Raw genomic sequence first — 19,228 nt, 5'->3', positions numbered from 1 at the left:
CTTTGACAAAGGAGGAAAAAGCAGGCCTAGGCTGAAAACTGAAGAGGGGGCAGGGGGCACGCGTGGGGAATGGGAGGAGGGGCGGCCAGGAAGCCCGGGCCCAGCGCCCTGCTCCCCCTCCCCCAACGCCCCTTCCTAGGCCGAACACAAGCCCTGGGGGCGGGGCGCGCCTGCGCAGTGGCGCGCTGCGCCAACCGCCGGCTCCCGGAGGCTGCTAGAACTTGCTGGAACCGGTTGGAACCGGTGACGCCCGTCCGGAAGCCAACACCTCACAAAGGCAGGCGGCGGCTCACTGCCCGCGTATCCCTGCGCCGGGCTGGCGTGGGTGGGTGCCGGGCCGCGCCCCTCCCCCAGCCTCGTCCCCAGCCCCGGCCTGGGAATGCGGCCTTCCCGGTCCGCGCCCGGGAGACTAAGGGGAGCGGAGCCGCGGGGACCCCACCCCGCGCCGCTTCGCCCTGGTTTTGCCTTCTCTGTGCAGCCACTTTGCGTGGAAACCTGTGTGGGGAGCCCCCGGTGCCATTGTTCCCACTCCCTCAGGCCTCGCTGGGGCGGCAGGGCTGGCTCTTCGCTGCCTGGGCACCGGGTTTGCGAGTTCCATGTCCGGAGCCTAACTCATTCCGCTCTCCCTTTGGGGAGAGCCTGCGGGGGGCGGTTACGGGAAAGCCAAGCTGCAGGAAGAAAAGGCTTGTTAGAAGTTTTTGCTTTCCTTCCAGCTCGAAGACAAAAGGTCTTAAGAAGGCAGCCGAGCCAGAAACGATAGAGTCTGTCCAACAGCCCGGAAAAGCGAGTCCGCAGCAGTAACTGTCCGGCGCTGGCTGCCCAAGGTCGCCGCGTCTTTAGAGGCAAAACCCGCGGCTGTTTCGGACACTTTGTAGGGGGCGCAACACCCCGTTTTGACAGCGGGTTTGGGTTTTGGTGAGAGAAAAGCCTAGGCACATAGAAAGGGTCCCCTTTGGGGAAGAACAGGTTAACCCGGCCTTGATTTAAAACGTCTCAGCGGGCAACCGAGAGCATAGGGGCCTGCTGGCAGGAAGGGCGAAAACGAAAGGACGTTAAGCAGGAAAAATAACGACCGCCAGCCGCACAGACGCCTCAGATTGTGGAAGGCTCTGAGATGGCTGCCGACTCCTTCGGAGACAACAGTATATTGTGTCCAAGACATTTCCTATTAGTGGGTTTCCACATTTAGTAGAATTGTTAAGCAGATAATCCAGACCACTGGATTTCTCAAATAAATGGGTAATCAGAACGTGGTATAACCCCAGAACCAACTCACAGGACGTGAGCAGTTTGGGGGAAAAACCTCAACACTTTGCCACAGCCAAAATGGCTGCGGCCTCTGTTACGTAATGAAAACCCGTATTAAGCTGCCTTCAAAAAAGCACTAAATAGTACCTACTGAACTTGGAGGAAAGGTGTTTTCAAAGCTGCTAAAAAATTCCCAAGCAATGGCTCTGAGGTTTTGTGACCGGTTTGATGGTGGACTTAAATGTGATTTCCATTGTTTTTTGCCTGAATTTTCAGCTCAAATCTACTTGCTAATGAGTCTTAAATATCTCTGGGTACATGGTTTGCAATTATTTTGCATAAACGGTTAGAAAAAAACTAGAAAAGCTTGTAAACCAGATTCTATTTTTAACCTTTTCTAGGAACTACTTTTGCTTCCCTCACAAAGGCTGCGGAGGGATATTGAATGCCAACAGCGTGAGTTGTCCTTCGCCCATAAATACGCCTCTCCCGGCTCTGCGGCAGGCATTCAGGCAGCGAGCGCAGAGGTGACTGCTGAGGCCCAGGCGCTACTTGAGGAAACCAGATAAGTTTTTTCTATTAAAAAGAGATAGAAAATAATATTAGGAAATGTAAATAGCGAAGGGTACTTACTGAGATATTGCTTAGCATTAATATTTTAACTTTTATAACAAAGATCTTACTTAAGGGAAAATATAATGAAGACTTACCTAAAAAGTAGTTTCAGAAAGGAAAAGAGAAGAAAAATATTTCCAGAACATGACGGAGATTAAGAGATGAAACTTCTTTACGAAGTGAAAATAATTTTCAAGGAAATGGCTGATAGGATTGCAAAGTCTGAACTCAAAAAAAGCCTTAAATGGAAGGGCAAACTAAAAATACCACTAAACCGTAGGTGACAGAATTGTCATTTAAAGAAAGTTGGAGGTGGTTAAACTATATATTAAATGCCGTATTTAAAAGAGAAAATTGAAGGTGATTTAAGAGAGGCCTTCAAATTCATGGCGCAGATAAGATTGTGTCATTTGAAGCCGAATTGCTCTTAACGGCATTATTAGCTCAAGATGGGGCAATTAATTTAGAAGTCGTAGGATAAAATTTTGGAGAAAGATTAGCAATTTGAAGTGGAAAACTTGGAAGACAGAAGTGTACAGGAGAGTGAAGAAAAAGACTTAGAGAAGACAGGAAAATAAAAGATACAACATGTATTTTAGAAGACAGAAAAACTAAGTCCAAAAGGTAGAAAGCAGAAGAGAAAGTATTGAGACAAAATAACCAAAGCAACTAAGGGCACAGAAACAAATGTAGTAGAAAACCAGAAGATAGAAAATGAGAAGATACAGATTTAATAGAAAAGTAGAAAATAGAAAATGAGAAGATACAAGTTTAGTAGAAAAGTAGAAGATAGAAAATGAGAAGATACAAATTTAGAAAAATAGAAGATAGAAAATGAGAAGATACAAGTTTAGTAGAAAAGTAGAAGATAGAAAATGAGAAGATACAAGTTTAGTAGAAAAGTAGAAGATAGAAAATGAGAAGATACAAGTTTAGTAGAAATGTAGAAGATAGAAAATGAGAAGATACAAGTTTAGTAGAAAAGTAGAAGATAGAAAATGAGAAGATACAGATTAAGTAGGAAACTAGAAGATAGAAAATGAGAAGATACAGATTAAGTAGGAAACTAGAAGATAGAAAATGAGAAGATACAAGTTTAGAAAAGTAGAAGATAGAAAATGAGAAGATACAAGTTTAGTAGAGAAATAGAAGATAGAAAATGAGATACAGATTAAGTAGAAAACTAGAAGAGAAAATGAGAAGATAACAGTTTAAGTAGAAAAATAGAAGATAGAAAATGAGAAGATACAAGTTAGAAAGCTAGAAGATAGAAAATGAGAAGATACAAATTTAGAAAACTAGAAGATAGAAGGTCAAAAAAATTTCAGCTAGATAGTACAGGAACAAAAGGAGGAAATTAAATTTTTAATAGTTTAATAAGAATTTATTATAAAAGCCCATGAGTTTAATTTCTGGTGGTGCAGAAGTTAGCTTTGAGAAGACGAGGATGTTTAAATTGCTGTAGAACAGGACTAATTTAGAAGAATATCCGGAAGCTAGAAGGGAAATCGGCTAAAAGAAATCCTCTAAAAGGACTGAAGTAATTTTAAAACTAAGGGTAGGATGTTTTTTGGAAGACTTAAAAGGCCTAAATACATTAGCTTAGTTCTCTTTGGAAAATTTAAAGGACTTTCATAACTGAAGTAATTCGAGATCAAGAATAATCACCAACTTAACGCTTTTGCTTTGGACTGAGCTCAGATGATTTAAAACCTGAGGACTAGCGTTAATTGTCAGCTGACCAGGTGCCACCCAGAAGTGGATTCAGTGAAGCTAGGAAGACAGGAGCGACAGACAGGATCCCAGGAGCCAGTGTGGTGAAGCTAGGACTGAGCGGCCAGCGGCCTTCGTGAAGATAGGAAAGGAGCCGGGAGCCGGGAGCCAGTGCGATGTGGAGGAAGCTAGCACGAAGGAAGGAGCGCGTTGGAGGTGCAGCTAGGAGAGGCTTCCGGGGAAGGAGGAGGAGCCAGTGCGATGTGCTGACGCCAGCGTGCGACTTGGCGACCACGCGGAGGCGGCGAGCAGGCGGAGTGGAGGATGGAGGCTAGATAGCGGAGCCTAGAGCAGCGGGCGTCCAGTGTGCGAGGCCGCGTGCGGGCAGCCAGTGGTGGTAAAAGTCCGGGAGGTCGGCCGCGTCCTGGTTTTTGGTAACGAGAATGGTAACCTTACTAATGGTAATGGGGGAGTTGTACTTAAGCGGCAAGGGCTTTCTTATGGAATGTAGGCCGATTTCCGGGTGTTGTAGGTTTCTCTTTTTCAGGCTTATTTTCTCATGCATCTTGTCTGAAGCTTTTGAGGGCAGACTTCCAAGGCCCGGAGGAATGGTAGATGGCAAGTTTTATGGTTTTTATCTTTTAACCAATTTGAGGGAAACATGAATTGAGACAAAATTAAGGCAAGTTTTGTAAGCGGCTTTTTTATTTTTTTAGTTTGGGGTAATGAAACATTTGAGTTTTGTGAATAGCGAGTTTGAGCGTGTATGGGGGGGAAGTTTTTGTGTGGGGGGGCAAAATGTCTTGAGTTCTTTTCCCTTAGGTCTGTCTAGAATCTCAAAGGCAAATGACTCAAGGTAACAGAAAAAAAGAAAATCCAGTATCAGGATAATCAGAACACCACAGGTTTACAGTTTCTAGAAATTAGAGCACGAGCAGTTCTCACTTTGAGGTCTGTGGAGGAGCTGTGCATTGGAAAAAATGGCTGGTAGTTACTCTTTTTTTCCACCCCATAATCAGATTTTTAAAAGTATGTAATCCTTAAAACTTTATTTTGAAGTATTTCGGGGTGTTCTTAACAGGGAAAAGGGTGGGGGGAGCAAAATGTTTTTTTCTAAGATTTTCCACAGATGCTATAGTACTATTGACAAACTGGGTTAGAGAAGGATTGTGCCCATATGCTGTTGGCAACACCGCCTTTAGGGATCGGAGCTGCTTCTTCTCTTGGAAGAGTATTCCCAGTTGAAGCTGAAAGGCACAGCACAGTGCAGCTTTGGTTCACGTTCAGTCATCTCAGGAGAACTTCAGAAGATCTTGACTAGGCCAAATGTTGAAGTTAAGTTTTCAAATAATGTGACTTTTAAAGTAACCTTTTATTAAAAGGGGAGGGGCAAATTTTGGCAATTAACCTTTGTCTGTAGCTTGTTATGGTTGGGGTTGGGAGGGTTGGGTGTAGGTAATTGTTTAGTTTATGATTTCAGATAAACTCATGCCAGAGAACTTAAGTACTTAGGATGAAAAAACTCAGAAATCTCAACTTCCATGTTGGCAAGTAACTCCCAATCTTCAAGTTTTTGTTTTCCCTCAATTTTTGAATTGAGCAGCTGGGGAGTTTCCTGAAGATCCACTGGATTCAAAATGCAGGGCCTGGGGAAGGAGAGTGTTGCACGGGGTTGGTCTAGCCCACTGGGCTGACAAAGACAATACCTTGGGAATTTTTGGAACACTAAAGTTTGGATATGGTAGTGTGTTGGTTCTCTTTTGGAATTTTTTTCAGGTGGTTTAATAAAAGTTAATGCTATAGGAGCTTCAGAGCAGATGAAGTGGCTTAATGATCCTGAAGGGATTTCTTCTGATGGTAGCTTTTGTGTTATCAAGTAAGATCCTATTTTTAATTGTACATAAGCAAGTGTGTTTTTTTAGTGTAGGAAAATATTTTTCCTCTGACTGCAAAACAAGATGTTAAGGTATGCTTTAAAATTATTGTCAATTGTATATTTTATGTTTGCATCCTAAGAATTTATAAATCATAACTGATAAAAGAAAGGGTGGGCTTTGTTGATGAGGGAGGGGAAATCTTTTTTTCTGTAGACTTTTTTCAGATAACATCTTCTGAGTCATAACCAGCCTGGCAATAATGATGGCCTAGATGGAGAGGGAACAACTCCTTGGTGAATGATAAGTAAAAGCAGAAAAGATTATATTTCATACCTTCATTGGGGAAAAAGCATAACCCTGAGATCCTAACTACTGATGAAAACATTGTCTGCATATGCCAAAAAAAGCAAATGAAAGCTACCAATTTAAAGTTAATGGAATCTACCATTTTAAAGTTACGGCTTATCAAGCTATACCCACAAAAAATGAATCGAGAAATTAAATAATGAATTGAGAAATACAATGAAGATCATATGTCCATCTCAAAATACTGCTTTTACAAAAGCAGAATATAAATGAAATGAAAATGATAATACTACATAAATCCCGGAATAAAAGAAGCTGAAATAATTCAGAGGAGTTGGGATCAAGTGGATTCAGAGGAGAGGAGGCTGTGCTGTTTGCCAATCTTTCGTTTGCCTCAGACAGGTTCTCTTCGTTATCAGAAGAGTTGCTTCATTTCATCTGGGAGCAGAAAACAGCAGGCAACTGTTAACAGATAAGTTTAACTTGCATCTGCAGTACTGCATGTTAGGGCTAAGTGCTTATGTTTATTAAGAGCTGTGGAGGGCTTAAGTATTGAACATGGCCCCCTTCCTGGTCCCTTCCCTGAGGGCTCCAGGATTGTGAGGAATTTTCCCATTCAGCCTTAGATGAGACAGGACGTTGTACCTGTGGGCTTCCATGATGGGATAGCACCTCACTCAGAGGCAAGGTAATTCTTCAAGCCTCTCCACATTAGTACTTAATAAAACTGAAGTAGTTGTTTAGCACTGAATAATTGAAAAACCCTACGAAAGGCTAGGATAAGATGTGCTGTTAATCTGATGTTAATCTTGCTAAAATTTACAAGTTGTGTTGTATGTTGTGCAGAAAACCATTAAGTCGTTCAAAATAAAACATTTAATAGAGAATGTATGCCTTTAGGAAGCAGCTGTCTCCTTATTTAAATAAAATACTGTTTGTTTTGTGGTTAGTGTTGGGCAATCTTGGGGGGATTCTTCTCTAATCTTTCAGAAACTTTGCGAACACTCTTTAATGGACAAGATCAGGAATTGAGCGGAAGAAGGACTTTAACTCTTAAGGCAGGAAAGACAAATTTTATTCTTCATAAATTGATGAGCATTTAATAATGCCAGGCACATGGCAATAGAGGGCCTCTAAATAAGGAATAAATACCTCTTAGGACAGGTGGGAGATAATCAGAAAAACAGGTAACTGCACCTACACTATGTTTCCAGAAAGTCCAGGGGTCTGTAAACTTAGAGCAATAAAATACTGTCTACGTTTCCCAAGTTTGCATGTTAACTTCAATGCTTATGACCATCTCACCCAGCGTTAGTTAATGTTCACACTATTGGCCTTCTATGTAGACACGAGTGGGGGGCATGTGGGTTTTTTAAGAATTTTCCTTTGCAGAGGCTTCATTTCATCCCTCATGAAGCTGTTCAGGACTTTGACTTGCATCTAGCACTTGGCTCTGCCTTCTGTTCTCCTAGTGTGTGAGACCTTGCAGTGAGTTTCTCAGCATACTCCAGTAACGTTCCCCCTCTGGATCTTCGAGGGGAGGGAGGAGGGGGTGGGGCTTACTTGTCAGCTTTTTTTTTTACAGACTACACAGAATGCGGTTGTCTTGACCTCAGGTCTGTCTTTTCTGTTGGCAAGTAATGCAGTACTGTTCTGATCCGCTGCTATTAGAATGCATTGTGAGACGACGAGTATGATTAAAAGTTGTGTTTGCCCCAATGCTTGGAGTAGTGATTGTTGAAGGAAAAACCCAGCTGAGTGATAAAGGCTGTGTGTTGAGGAAATTTCTGCAGCTTTAAGTATTCATGTTTGTGATTGAAGCCAAGTACCTTTTGCTGTGCTTTAGGTAAAATGCTTTTTGTTCTTTCCTGGTAGGGGGGTGGGGAGGGCACTGAAGCCTTTAGTCTTTTCCAGATGCAACTTAAACTCAGTGACAAGAAATAACCCCCAAACAAGCAAGTCTTGAAGAAATTTAACTGGCAAGTGGAAATGTGAATACAGTTCAGTGGTCTTAGTGCATTGTTTGTGTGGGTTTCTCTCTCCCCTCCCTTGGTCTTAATTCTTACACACAGGAACATGCAAAACAGCAGACGTATGCGAAGGGCCAGAGAAGCCAGCCCCAGTAAGGAAAAATAGCTTATTTACTTTAAACAAACAAATATTCTGTATTCTGTGTGGGGATTGGGAGCCACTAGTTCTTTCAGATGGTATTCTTCAGACTCTAGAAGGAGCTTCCAGTTGAATTCACCAGTGGACAAATAAGGACAACAGGTGACCGAGCCTTTTCTGTTTCATACCAAGTCAGTTACGGGTGAAGAACTTAGTGTGGAATAGGCTTCAGCTTTACGCTGGAGCAAATAGTACGCACACGAGCACGTTGGCCTGGGGGCGGAGGGGTGAGGTGGGCGCTAAGCCTGTTCTTTAAGATTTTTCAGGTATACCTCACTAAAGGCACCGAAGGCTTAAAGTAGGACAACCCGGAGCCTTCCTGTGGCAAGAGACAACAAAGCGCTATTATACTCAGGTCAAAAGGGTGTCGGCCTCCTAACCCCATCCTGTCAGAAACGAGGACTTGCCTTAACTCTTGGCAGGCACGCAGTGGTCCTCTTTCCTGGGGAGTGAAGCGCCCGAAGGAATGCCTGCGTACCTTGTAACCCCCTGGGCTTGTCCTGACCTTGAATTAAGCTGTTTTTATAGCAGCTCTTAAAGCCTGAACAAACTTCAAGTGATGCTTGAAGGGGAGGAAAAGGGGTAAAGCGGGCAACCCCTTTTCCCTAGCTTTTCCAGAAGCCTGTTAAAAAGCAAGGTCTCCCCACAAGTGACTTCTCTGCCACATCGCCACTCCCTGCCTTTGGCCTAGCGCAGACCCTTCACCCCTCACCTCGATGCTGCCAGTAGCTTGGATCCTTGGCACGGTCCATACCTGTCGCAAGGTAACAGTGGTGCTGAGGTCTTGGTGGGTTGCACTATTAGAAAGGCCATTAATTTTTGCCTGCAAATGGATGTTACTAAAACCACACTGAGCTCTAAAAATGTTTTAAATATTCAGCACTATTACCAGTGATTAAAACTGACTTAAACCAGTAAATGCAGAATAACATTTAAAACCTGGAATGTTGGGTGGGAAGTTGTAACTTTAAACTGAAGATAGGCTTTAGTGGTTGAGTGGGTGGGATTGCACAATTCTCTGCTAAGACTTTTGCAGGTGAACACACAGATTTGGCCAAGCTAGCATCTTAGCTGAAGCAGATTCTCCAGTGCTCTTCACTAGGGCTTGTAAAGGTTTTTCTTTTCCTGAGAAAACAACCTTTTGTTTTCTCAGGTTTTGCTTTTTTGCCTTTTCCTAGCTTTTTTAAAAAAAAGCAAAAGATGCTGGTGGTTGGCACTCCTGGTTTCCAGGACAGGGTTCGAGTCCCTGTGGCGTCTTTGCTTGAATAACTCTGCCTTAAGGATTCCCCTCCCTTTCCTCTTTTCTTCAGGGGCCGGCTGTTGGGAGTAAAGTAGCTTTTGAAGTGGACAGAATCCTGAGTCAGTTTGTATTTACTGGAGACAATGTAACTGCCTTATTTTTTATTTTCAGGTATTTTCCATGCATCTTGTGTTGAGAAGCCTTACAATTAACTTACTAAAAAATGATTTTTTAGTGAGGGAGAGAGATGGAGCCCACAACCAGGGCATGTGCCCTGACGGGGGATCGAACCAGCAACCTCTTGGTGCATGAGACGACCCATAAACAACCAACTGAACCACACCTATTACGGCTAAAAACTTTATAAAGATTTTATATAAATAAAAATTTTAAAGGTCTTCATTGGTGTGATTCTTTTCTGACCCTGAGTAGATGGGAGAAATGGGTGTTCTGTGGGGGTCCCACCTTGTTCCTGTTTAACTTGTGGTCTAATAACAAGTAGACATCCCTGAGATAAAGCACAATCTTCAAGTAGGGGAGGGACATGGAAGGGGTGTGTGGTGGGTGAGGGACCCGATAACATCCCCAGAAACCAATAGGACCCTTTAAGCAGCCTGTTTCTGTTCAGTTGGCTGTGAGCTGGTGGGGTGGGAACAGCTGGAGGACCAGGAGGAAGAGGGTTTCCATTGCTTCCATGCAAGCCTTGAAGAGGCACCACTGCAGCCAATAAAGAGCATTTGATGTTACCTCTTAAGTCCTAGGTTGGTCACATTGTCTTTTTGTCAGTTGTCAGCTGCCCAAACAACTGGTCATGTCTCCCCTGTTGTGTGCAACCGCATGAGGATCAGTATTTCCTCAGTTGCAAATGAAATACTGAAATAACCCCCGTGGTTCTACCTTGGCCACTCAATAAGTGAGGTGTCTGCTTCTAATCAGCCTATTCCTTTAACGGTGGGAGAGGCTCAGTCCAGTAAAGCCAGCCAGGCCTAAAGAGGCTGGGGACCCAGGACCAAAGATGCTGCGCCCTGCATAGGGATCCTTGACTCGGCCCAGTGGAGGGGCCTCAGTAAATGGCTGGATTCACTGCTGCAAAGGGGTTGCAGACTGATTGGGTCCCTTTGCCACGGCAGCAAGGCTGGGATTTGAACCCTGGTCAGTTTCCAACACTTCAACTCCTGCTGCTGCTTCAGTGCAGGAGTGTCCTCACAGATGAAGCAGCCACACCGACTAATGACCAATATACTCGGCCTGTGCAGCCCTGGCAGAGGGGCTAGCTCTTGGAGTGACCTAGTAGGGGCAGAGGAAGGGAGAAGCTGCACGAGACACCATGGTCTCCCTTGATGCTGAGTCACAGCGTCTTAGGCGCCTTCTGTGGAGAAAGGTCTCCCATGTTTGTCCGGAGCGGGAAGGCTCCCCGAGGTTCTGACACATCAGCAGGGAAGAAGGAGTGGAGACTTGCCAGGGGCTCCTTTGTTTCTTGTGTTGCACAGGCTCACAGTTGGCTGCGCCTGGAAATGTGAAGGCAAAGACAGGAAAGGAGGCCACCTCCACCCTCCGAGCGCACAGAATGGAGGCGGCCAATGTAAAATTTCCTGAAAGTTAGGTCCACGTCAAGGATGTAGGGCCCCTGAAGAAAAGAGGAAAGGGAGGGGAATCCTTAAGGCAAGAGTTATTCAAGCATGTATGTCTTTTACACATGTTTCCTTGGATCTGCACCCTGGCAATCCCAGAAGTGCAGGGGTAAACAAACCTGAATCCAAGTGGTAGCTCCCCCATATCCCAGCCTCCCTGAGGTTCCCCTCAAGCCCCCAGGCCCAGGGCTAGTTGGTATGGACTTGGACAGCAGATTTAAAAATATATTTTTTTTTATTGATTTCAGAAAGGAAGGGAGAGGGCAAAAGAGAGAAACATCAATGATGAGAATCATTGATCGGTTGCTTCCTGCACAACCCACACTGGGGATCAAGCCCGCAATCCGGCTTCTGCTCTTGACTGGAATCTGGGACCATTCAGTCCGCAGGAAGATGCTCTATCTACTGAGCAAACTTAGATTTCTGGCTTCAGTAAAGGATTGAGACTAGGAGAGAGAGAGGAGGTGCGGGGGGCGGGGGCGGAGGGGGGAGAAGAGGCTTCCAACGGTGTGGGTAGAATTTGAAATGTGGGGGTGTCTCCCTGGGAAGGGTCGATTTGAAGCCCAGAATATCTAGGAGACATGGATGAGATCTTGGCTCCTGGCTCGGACAAGTTGGCAAACTTGGAGTGTCACCTGCCTTCTCCAGGCCTGAGTTTTTTCTCAGGTTAAATTGGGGGTAATGGCCGGCCTTCCTTGCTCAGGTAAGAAGAGGAGCCACAGACTCAGATTGATGGAACTGGACATAAGTTGGCTTTTGTCGCCATCTAGTGTGCAAACGGAGTACTGCAACACTGTCCTTGGACTACTTTGTAACACATTCAACATAAAAAGTTTTTATTTCCTGGCAGGCGTAGCTCAGAGGCTGAGCATTGAACTATGAACCAGAAGGCCACGATTCCATTCCCGGTTAGGGCATATGCCCGGTTGCAGGCTCGGTCCCCAGTAGGGGGCGTTCAGGAGGAATGATGATTCTCATCATTGATGTTTCTCTCTCTCTCCCTCTCCCTCTCTCTGAAATCAATAAAAATTTTTATTGATTTCAGAGAGAGGAAGGGAGAGGGAGAGAGACAGAAACAATAATGAGAAATAATCATTGATCAGGTGCTTCCTGCATGCCCCCTATTGGGGATCAAGCTTAAACCCTGGGCGGGAATCAAACCATGACCTCCTGGTTCATGGGTTGAAGCTCAACCACTGAACCACACGGGCTGGGCTCAACATTTTTATTGCTGAGTAATATTCCATTGTACGAATATTATAATTTGAGTTATTTCCAGTTTTTGGCAATTATAAATAAATCTGCTATAAAATTGGTGTACAAGTGTGTGCAAGCATATGCTTTCCGTTTTCTTGGAATGTTGTAGGTGTATGCAGTTTTAAATAAATTTTCCAACTATTTTCCAGAGTAGTTGTTCTATTTTGCATTCCCATCAACAAGGTCCCAAATTGCTCCTCATTATCACCATCATTTGGTCATTCTAGTGAATATGTAGTATCTCTTTGTGGCTTTAATTTGCATTTCTCTAATAACTAGCGATGTTGAGCATCTTTTCATGTGTTTACTTGCTACTTATATATCTTTTTTTATAAAGTGTCTATTCAATTTTTTAAAAATCCTCACCCGAATATATGTTTATTGATTTTTAGAGAGGAAGGAGAAGAGAGAGAGACAGAGACAGAGAGAGAAACATCAAGAGAACATCAACTGATTGCCTTTTTTTTTTTTTTTGAGTGCCTCATGAGATTGAGGCACTCTTATTATCAAAATTTGAGACTCAGAAGGGTTCAGTTGTCCGGTCAAGGGCACATAACTACTAAGTCAGCTGGTTGCCTTTTGTACATGCCCCGACCAGGGATCGAATCCAAAACCTACGTATGTGCCACGACTGGGAATCAAACCCTCAACCTTTCGGTATAGGGGATGACGCTCCAACCAAGACCCACAGTGGCCAAAGCTCTATTCAATTTTTTTGCCAATGTTTTTATGGGGCTTTTATCTTTTTATTGTTGAGTTGTAAGAGCTTTTTCATTCACTAGATATGTATGTTTTAAATATATGTGCCTTTCCTTTTGATTTTTCGTAGCTATGTTTTTGAAGAGTAGAAGGTTTATTTTAAGTTTTTTATTTTTTTAAATATATTTTATTTATTTTTTACAGAGAGGAAGGGAGAGGGTAGAGAGCTAGAATCATCGATGAGAGAGAAATATCGATCAGCTGCCTCCTGCACACGCCCCATCGGGGATGTGCCCGCAACCAAGGTACATGCCCTTGACCAGAATCCAACCTGGGACCCCTCAGTCCGCAGTCTGACGCTCTATCCACTGAGCCAAACCGGTCAGGGCTATTTTAAGTTTTTAAAGTTTTCCTTTATTTGTTTGTTAATCCTCACCCAAGGATATTTTTCCATTGATTTTTAGAGAGAGTGGAAGGGAGGGAGAGAGACAGAGAGAGAAACATCAATGAGAGAGAGACACACCAATTGCTTGCCTCCCGCACATGCCCTGACCAGGGCCAGGATCAAGCCTGCAACTGAGGTACGTGCCCTTGAATGAAATCAAACCTGGGACTCTTCGGTCCAAGGGCCAATGCTCTACCCATTGAGCAAAACCAGCTAGGGCAAGTTTCCTTTCTGTCTTTCTTTCTTTCCTTCCTTCTTTCTTCCTTCCTTCCTTCCTTCCTTCCTTCCTTCCTTCTTTCTTTCTTTCTCCCTTCCTTCCTTCCTTCCTCCCTCCCTCCCTTCCTCCCTTCCTTCCTTCCTTCCTTCCTTCCTTCCTTCTTTCTTTCTTTCTCTCTTTCTTTCTCCCTCCCTTCCTTCCTCCCTCCCTCCCTCCCTTCCTTCCTTCCTTCCTTCCTTCCTTCCTTCCTTCCTTCTTTCTTTCTTTCTCTCTTTCTTTCTCCCTTCCTTCCTTCCTTCCTTCCTTCCTTCCTTCCTTCCTTCCTTCCTTCTTTCTTTCTCTCTTTCTTTCTCCCTTCCTCCCTCCCTCCCTTCCTTCCTTCCTTCCTTCCTTCCTTCCTTCCTTCCTTCCTTCCTTCCTTCCTTCTTTCTCTCTCTCTTTCTTTCTCCCTTCCTTCCTTCCTTCCTCCCTCCTTCCCTCCCTCCTTCCTTTCTTTCTTTCTTTCTTTCTTTCTTTCTTTCTTTCTTTCTTTCTTTCTTTCTTTCTTTCTTTCTTTCTTTCTTTCTTCCTATATATTTTTATTGATTTTAGAGAGGAAGGGAGAGAGAGAGAGATGGAAACATCAATGATGAGAAGGAATTATTGATAGGCTGCCTCCTGCACCCCGCCCCCCCCAAAAGGGGATCAAGCCCACAACCCAGGCATGTGCCCTTGACCAGAATCGAACCTGGGACCCCTCAGTCTGCAGGCTGATGCTCTATCCACTGAGCCACACCAGCTGGGGCAATTTTATTTTTTTAAATTAATTTTTGGAAAGCAGGCAGGACTGAAGGTCTGGAGACCAGGACGTGGAGGGAGTGAAATCCCTAGGCCAGGACTGAGGGAGAGAAGGGCTTTGAAAAAGGCCCCCCGGATTCTGGTTTCAGGGCCACAGGATGGATATGCCATCCCTGAGACAGAGCAGGGCGGGAAGGAGCGGGTTGGGAGGTTGCGGGGAGGCAGGCAGATGAAAACAGTGAGGGGAGTGTTGGACTGTTGAGTTTGAGAGGCCTGTGGGATGTCTGAATGGGGAGGTCTGGCGGGTGATCTGGTTCATAGGCTGACGCTCCACCACTGAGCCACACCGGCCACGGGCTGATTTTTAAGTTGATAAACTTGTAAGGCCTGGGATGATGTTATAAAACCCAAATGGCCCTGGGCAGAGAGATTCCCCGCCCCGCAGCGGAAATCCCACTCCTCCCCGTCCAGCTCAGCCGCTCCCGCAGGGACACCTGGGGCCGGACTGCCCTCTGCCGGCGCTGCCGCGCTCTGCCTCGCACACCCTCCATGGCCCTCGCTCCCCAGCCTGTGCCGGGCTTCCTGCCCGCCTGGCCGTGCTCCGTTCACTCAGCCAGCCAGTTAGGCCGCCTCGACAGTGACTCCTTTTTCACTACAATTACTCGCCTTCCCCGTCCCTTTCTTTCTTATTTATTATCTTCTAAAATATTTTTTAGCCCTAGCCGGTGTGGCTCAGTGGATAGAGCGTCGGCCTGCGGACTGAGGGGTCCCAGGTTCCATTCCGGCCAAGGGCACATGCCCGGGTTGTGGGCTCCATCCCCAGTGGGGGGCGTGCAGGAGGCAGCCGATCAATGATTCTCTCTCATCATTGATGTTTCTATCTCTCTATCCCTCTCCCTCTCTGAAATCAATAAAGAAATATATTTTAAAAAAATAATAAAATAAAATATTTTTAAAAAGGGAGAGAGAGCAGCATCGATGAGAGAGAGAGAGAGGGAGAGAGAGAGAATCATTTACCAGCTGCCTTGTGCACGCCCCCTCCCCGGGCACGTGCCCTGACTGGGAATTGAACGGGGAACCTTGCCCTGCACGGACGATGCCCAACCACATGAGCCACAGCAGCCAGGGCTATTTGTTGATGATTCACATTTTATTGATTGATTAATTGATGTGAGAGAGAGCGGGATGCATTGACTTGTTCCACATATTTATGCTCATTGGTTGACTCCTGTATGTGCCCTGACCTGGGAATCAAACCCGCGACTCTGGTGAATCGGGTGGCGCTCTAACCCATGAGCTACCCGGCCAGGCTCTCTTTTTCATTTTAATAAACTTCATTGGGTAATGTTTTTAGACTTACAGAAAAGTTGCAAAAATGGTCCAACAAGCTATAATGATTTTTTTCCCTTTTTTTTGGTGCAGAAACCCCAGGATGTATGATGATTCTTTCTTTTACTGGAAATCACAGCAAACAGACTTACGATTACGTATATTTCAACATTATGGTTGCAGACAAAGACACTCATACTGAACTCGGCACGGCGGTTAGAAGCACCTGGAACAGGCGGACTCACGGGCCACATTGCTTGAACCAGAGGGCTTTGCTCTGGAGGCAGTGCTGCCCCGCAGGAGGGTGGGCAGGAAGGAGACCGGAAGCAGGCCAGGGACAGGGTCCACCCCTCGCTGAGTGCCAAGGGCTTTGCAAGGTGCGCGGCAGAGTCAGGGGACCCAATTCCATCCCCTGAGGGTCCCTCTGGTGGCTGTGAGGACAGTAGACCGCAGGGGCAGAGGTGGGAGTGGGGAGGCTAGAGAGGGGCCCAGCCAAGGGCCGGTGGCCTGGCCGTGGGGAGGCGATGGGAGGGTGGGGATGGGGGGGGCAGGTGCTTGGAGCCCCTGCGTGGGATGTGCGAGGAAGGGATGAGATGGCCCTGGCTTCAGGCCTGAGAGGGTGGAGTTGCCGTTTGCTGCTGGGCGAGCCTGAGCAGGTTTATGGGGATCAAGGGCTCGGTTTGAGGAGCCCCCAGAACACCCAGGCGGCACAGCAGGGGCTGGGCTCAGGGAAGGGTGGGTAAAGCCCTGGACTTTATTTTATTGATTTTTTACAGAGAGGAAGGGAGAGGGATAGAGAGTTAGAAATATCAATGAGAGAGAAACATCTATCAGCTGTCCCTTGCACAACCCCAACTGGGGATGTGCCCACAACCAAGGTACATGCCCTTGACCGGAATCGAACCTGGGACCCTTCAGTCCGCAGGCCGACACTCTATCCACTGAGCCAAACTGGTCAGGGCAAAGCCTTGGACTTTATAAGGTGACCAGGCGTGCCATGCCTAGCCAGACCACCTGCCCCACCGAGGCTCAGCTCCAAAGCCCCTGACCGGTGGCACTGCCAACGGAGGCCCAGCAGCGTATGGCCAGGACAGCAGCCTGGAAACCCCACAATTCACACCCCAGAGCTCCACCCCCCAGCCCTCTGCTTCCATCCTTCTTTCTCCACCTACCCACCCCCTTCATTTTCTGGCCTCTCCTGAGCCCCGGTCCCTGCCCAGGGCCTGCCTGGGACCCGGGGCCATGGCAGAGGTGCGGCCAGCATGCCTGGGAAGGAAGACGAAAGGACACAGAGCAGGGAGGGTGAGGAGGGGGGGAGAGGGGGTTCCCACTGCTGCCCTGACCTGGGCCGCCTTCCCCAGAGAAATGTGTGTGTGGGGGGGAGGGGCAGAGGAGGGAGGGTGCTGGAAGTCTGCAGGTTCCCAGGCTGGCCCCTTCGTAGCTGAAATGGGTCCCCTGAGGACCTGGTATTCCGGGGAACCAGGCATTCCTGGGCCCAGGCAACAGACAGGCAAACAGGTGTTTGGAGCTGGGCCCACTGCCGCCCGGGGGAGCCAGGGTTAGGGGAGTCAATGCCGCCCCTTCATCCTGCCACCCACCACACTGCCCCACCTGCCCCCATGCGGTCGCTCACCCAGTAACACGCAGGCCATCCACAGTCCGTCGGGAAGGCAGGTGAAGGGCCTAGCTGGTTGGATTAGTGGACAGTGTCGGCCCTCGGACCAAAAGGTCGCGGGTTCGATTCTGGTCTAGGGCACGGTGCCACAGTCCCAGGCTTGATTCCTGTTTCTCTCTCTGTCTCTTCCCCTCCCTTCCACTCTCTCTGAAAGTCCATGGAAAAAAATCCATTGAGGATTAACGACAACAAAAAAAAGGGAAGAGATTAATTTTAAAAAGAAAGTAAGACTCGTGGACACAGACAACAGTATGGCGCTTGCCAGAGGGGAGGAGGGGATGGTAGAAGAAGGTAAAGGGTGGATAAATGGTGATGGAAAGAGATTTGACTTGGGGTTTTAAACCACAATACAGTATACAGATGCTGTATTGTAGAATTACATACCTGAACCTATATAATTTTATTAACCAGGGTCACCTCAATAAATTCAATAATTTTTTGTAAAAAAAAAAAAAAGCTGAGATTTGAACCCAGGCAGTCTGTCTGGCACACGCCCACCACACTCTCAACACACCTTCCCCAGTGGGCCACCCACTGGGCCACCCAGTGGCAGAGAGGACGTGGCCTCAGCCCTGACAGCCGCTGCTGAGGGCGGGTGCCCAGGAGTCACAACAAGGCCCCAGGGCTGGGATAGGGCGGTTCCGGGAGGCCTCTGAGCCCCCCAGCTGCTTGTTTCACCCCCACATGATACACCCTGACTCTCTGCCCCATAAGGCCGGCAGCCTCCTTCCTGCTCCACACGCTCCCCCGCCCCTCTGCTCCCGTCCTCCTCCTCCTCTGACCTCCCTCCCCCTACACAGCTTCTGCCCTGCCCCCACCTCTGCGCTGGCCCAGCCACGGCTCCCTCAGCGGACACCCACGACCCCCCAAGTGTCCCCTCGGTGCTCTCCTCCGCCCAGGCCTCCTCCAGGCTGCCCCTGAGGATGTTCTGACGTACAGATCTGCTCGTGCCACCCTCCTCGGCAGCCTGTTTTCTTCCAGATCGTCAACCTCCATGACCCGACCCAGGGCCTTCCGCCTCCTGGCTTTCCCTTCCCCCCTCAAACCAAGGGCTCTTTCCAAGTCTCCCCCCAGGAATCACCTGTTGGGGAAGATTTTTTTTTAAATATATTTTATTTATTTTTTACAGAGAGGAAGGGAGAAGGATAGAGAGTTAGAAACATCGATCAGCTGCCTCCTGCACACCCCCTACTGGGAATGTGCCTGCAACCAAGGTACATACCCTTGACCAGAATCGAACCTGGGACCCTTCAGTCCACAGGCCGACGCTCTATCCACTGGGCCAAACTGGTCAGGGCTGTTGGGGAAGATTTTTATCTGCAAACAAGTGTTATCAGGTAAGCCAAAAGCAGAGACCCTGGCACGTAGTCCTACCCCACAGTCTGCGGTGGGAGCGTGGGGAACTCCTCCGGCTGGGTGAGTGCTGAAGGTGGTGTGCTTTGTGAACGCTGCTGTTTTGGCTTTACTCTTTGGATCAGGAGGCGTGTTCTTTAAAAAAAAATCATCCGTATTGTTTACATACAATACAATTTATGTCTTGTAAGTGTGCAGGTTGATGAGTTCTTATTCATGTATGTACCGTGTAACCTCCACCACAGTCAAGATAGTACAGCACCCCTGTGTCTAGTCTGTGTCTCTATATGTTTATCCTTATGCCAGTACCACACTGTCTTGTTTACTATTGCTTTGGAGTAAGTCCTTCAACTCTGTTCTTTTTCTTTCTTTTTTAAGTTTTATTGATTTTTTACAGAGAGGAAGGGAGAGGGATAGAGAGTTAGAAACATCCATCAGCTGCCTCCTGCACACCCCCTACTGGGGATGTGCCTGCAACCAAGGTACATGCCCTTGACCGGAATTGAACCTGGGACCCTTGAGTCCGCAGGCCGACGCTCTATCCACTGAGTCAAACCGGTTAGGGCAACTCTGTCCTTTTTCAAGATTGTTTTGGCTATGCTGAATTCCTTGTAATTCCATGTGAATTTTATTTTAAAATTTTATTGATTTTAGAGAGAGGAAGTTGTGAGTACGCA

At 46.8% G+C, this 19,228-nt stretch overlaps 2 long non-coding RNA genes across 9 annotated transcripts in view; both read left to right on the top strand.

Moving 5' to 3' along the window:
- LOC308257858 overlaps nt 1–2,796 on the top strand; it is a 32,508-nt gene extending 29,712 nt beyond the window's left edge. For all 8 annotated transcript variants that reach the window (XR_013961636.1, XR_013961637.1, XR_013961638.1 and 5 more), the window contains one exon: nt 1,650–2,796. This is a non-coding gene — a long non-coding RNA (uncharacterized lncRNA). The remainder of the gene's footprint in view (nt 1–1,649) is intronic.
- Nucleotides 2,797–2,968: 172 nt separating this feature from the next.
- On the top strand, nt 2,969–3,157 carry LOC308257857. The gene is made up of 2 exons (XR_013961635.1): nt 2,969–3,078; nt 3,116–3,157. It is a non-coding gene; the product is annotated as an uncharacterized lncRNA (long non-coding RNA).
- The last annotated feature ends 16,071 nt before the right edge of the window (nt 3,158–19,228 follow it).

The sequence above is a fragment of the Plecotus auritus genome, assembly GCF_963455305.1.
Source record: "Plecotus auritus genome assembly, chromosome: 9".
NCBI classification, from domain to species: Eukaryota; Metazoa; Chordata; class Mammalia; order Chiroptera; family Vespertilionidae; genus Plecotus; species Plecotus auritus.
The sequence above is the reverse complement of the archived record's forward strand: the minus strand, read 5'-3'. Positions and strand labels throughout refer to the sequence as shown.